We start from the raw sequence: 3351 nt of genomic DNA, 5'->3' as shown, positions 1-3351 counted from the left end.
TGACGCTCACCTCCCTCAGGGCGGCCTGGGTCTCACCCACCCTGGTGCCCCAGGGCTCGGCCCAGAGCTGTGGCCCCAGACGTGTTTTGGTTCCTTTGGTTTGCAGCCCAGTTTAGTATTCATTCAGACACACACACCTGACAGCAACCTGCGACCACCCATCCTAAAGAGGATTTATTGTGGTGAGTCGGGAAGTTGTTTAAATGCAACGTGGTACCTGGTGATGATCCTAGGTCCTGTGCACGCTTTCGGAATGTGAATGGAGTATGGTTCCTGGGGAAGGCTGAAATGTGGGTGTTTGAAGTGACACACAGTGCCAGAGGGGCCATGGGGGCCTGCCTCTGCACGTTGAGAGCAGGGAAATTTAAAAAATGCCTAAGTCGGAAACTTCTGTTTGAAAATATGGAAAACGTATTCATACATCAGCACCTCACTTATCCAGAGGGCGTGGGTGTAGCCGCTTCGCCTATCCAGAACCCAGCCTGGAGTCTGCGGGTCTCTGAGCTGCTGGTAGAGAAGACTCTTATTAAGATTCATTCAGTTTATGAATGGGAACTCTGCTAAGGGCTGTGCTCGTGCCTGGCTGTACTTGTTTTGTTCACCGTTCTCACCAGCATTGTGAAATTTGGTTCTCAGTCGACGGCAAGTCAACCAGCTGGGAGCGGGTGTCAGGTTAATGGAGGCAGGGAGCTAGCGGCAAGAAATGACAGCATGTCACCTGACTCGCAGGGTGAGAGGGGAAAGAAAATGTCAGACGAGGACCTAAAAACTAAAACATTGGGGGAAATTAAGTCGTGGGGGAGGGTACCCTCGCCCCCCTACGCCCTGTGCCTTCGCGGTGAGCTTCACGGGACCTCTGGTGGCTCCACACTCGATTTCGTAATCCTCCGTTGGATTTGCTAAGTCACTCAACCTCTCGGAGCCTCTGTTTGCTTCTCTGTAAAATGCAAATAATAACTTATTTGGTTTCTGTATATCAGGCACTGTTCTGAGCTCCTGACCGGTGTCAGTTAATTTAATTCTCACAACTGTGCAGTAGGCATCATTTATTAGCGCCGAGACATTGAAGCACAGAACGGAGGCAGAGCCGCCCAAGCCCACGGACCTCACGAACGGCAGACCCCCAGGATGCAAAGCCATGGCTGGGCTCCGGCCACATTCCTGACCATGGCTGGTACTCTGGGAGCAAGAATCACCCCTCCTTCACCGAGCTGTTTAGAGGGTTCAACTGCACACGTGTGAAGGCACCTAGCACGAATCCAGTGGTCTGGATGAAAGTGTCCGGGCAGTGCAGGGTGCTGTTTGTTCAGGAGAGCGGGGGGGTGGGCTGTGACTATTCCTGGAGCTCGAGGTTGGAGGGAGGGAAGGGAGATGGGAGGGGCTTGCATATGCCACTTGATTGAGATGCTACTGTATTATTGGGATATTTTTTTCTTTTTTTTTTTTAATTTTTTATTTTTATTTATTTTTGAGAGACAGAGACAGAGCACCAAGCAGGAGAGGGGGCAGAGAGAGAGGGAGACACAGAATCTGAAGCAGGCTCCAAGGCTCTGAGCTGTCAGCACAGGGCCCGACACGGGCCTCGAACCCATGAACCATGAGATCATGACCTGAGCTGAAGTCGGATGCTTAACCGATGGAGCCACCCAGGCGCCCCTCTTTTCTTTTTTAAGGTTTATTTATGTTGACAGAGAAAGAGAGAGGGGGGGTGGGAGGGGCAGAGAGAGAGGGAGACAGAGACTCCAAAACGGGCTCTGGGCTGTCAGCACAAAGCCTGACTTGGGGCTCAAACCCATGAACTGTGAGATCGTGACCTGAGCTGAAGTAGGATGCTCAATTGACTGAGCCACCCAGGAGCCCCTACATTTTCTACAAGCATGTGTTACCTTAGCAATTTAAAAAGGTTCTTGGGGGGAAGAGAAAGAATGATAAACGATAAGAATGTGTTTCAAAGCTGCAGGTGTCTACATGTGTATTGCATTTTAAAAATGAGTGTCGGGGCGCCTGGGTGGCGCAGTCGGTTAAGCGTCCGACTTCAGCCAGGTCACGATCTCACGGCCTGTGAGTTCGAGCCCCGCGTCAGGCTCTGGGCTGATGGCTCGGAGCCTGGAGCCTGTTTCCGATTCTGTGTCTCCCTCTCTCTCTGCCCCTCCCCCGTTCATGCTCTGTCTCTCTCTGTCCCAAAAATAAATAAAAAACGTTGAAAAAAAAAAATTAAAAATGAGTCTGTCAAAAAATACTTGGAAGTTTGGGCATTAGAAGGTATACGATCGGGTTATCTAGAAATTCACTCGCGTGGAACCGTTGGTGCTGTCTCATGGCTCCACTGTGGATGTTGCGTGTTGCTGCACCCATGGGCTTGCAGTCTTTCCTCGTTTCCTTAGTAATTCTCACACAGGGAGCCGCACTCCGAGCCTCCGAGGGCTGTAACTGTCCTCTCGTCCATCTGCATAGACATCAATGTTGCACGCTGGTGTGTCTGCACCTGCTGGGACCAGCGATCCCAGGCGGTACAGTGTCCCTGCATCTGGAACCTGGTGAGTGAGGCATCAGAAGTGGACCAGACAGCCTCGGGTTGGACTGTGGGACAACCCTGGGAGAGGCTTGTTTTGGGAGAGCAGTCTGTTCTGTTGGGGGGGATCAGGGAAGAGAAGCTGTAAGCTGTTCGGGGCTGAGAGAACAATGTATGCTAAAAGCAGAGAGGAGGTTTATTTGCCTTGAAAGTCTATATCTGGGGAATAGAATCCTGTGTAGAAAGAGTGAGCCCCTGGTCAGCCCTCAGTTGGTGGTGTCATTTCCTGGTAAGTTCTGTATGGCTTATGTTTATATATTTATTCCTCCCTCCCTTCCTTCCTTCTCCTGCTTCTGGCTTACCTGCTTTGTTTTAATCAGGTATGGTAAGATGTGCAGACATGGAAATGACTGTCACAGAGGAAAGAAGTCCCCTAGAAGCAGGAAGCAGGCCACCCCAGGCAGGGCACACAGGGAAGCCCCAGGGATGGTCAGGAAGCAGAGGGAGTGAGGGGAGACGTGGGCAAGAGCCCTAATTGTGGTTTCCATGGGAAGGATCTGGCAAGGCAGAGTAAGCAGCTTAAGATTGACTGGTTTGGATAACTTCCCTGGGCTCTGGGGCTTAGGGCTGCCCTTAGTCATCTGGTACCTGGTTCTAGGGTGACTGGGGCAGGTGGATAGTGGTGGCCCAGAGTCTGAGATGAGAGCCCCCCAAAATGAAGTGGTTGGGGGTGTGGACCCTGGATTGGCTTGCATATAAAAGGCTCACAGACTAGTTGTTTGTTATCTCTGAGAATTGGCTAATCCTGGGAGAGGAGGTCAGCAAGGCTCCATATGTCA

Source organism: Panthera leo, chromosome D4 (genome assembly GCF_018350215.1).
Source record: "Panthera leo isolate Ple1 chromosome D4, P.leo_Ple1_pat1.1, whole genome shotgun sequence".
NCBI lineage: Eukaryota > Metazoa > Chordata > Mammalia > Carnivora > Felidae > Panthera > Panthera leo.
Note: the sequence above shows the minus strand (reverse complement) of the source record.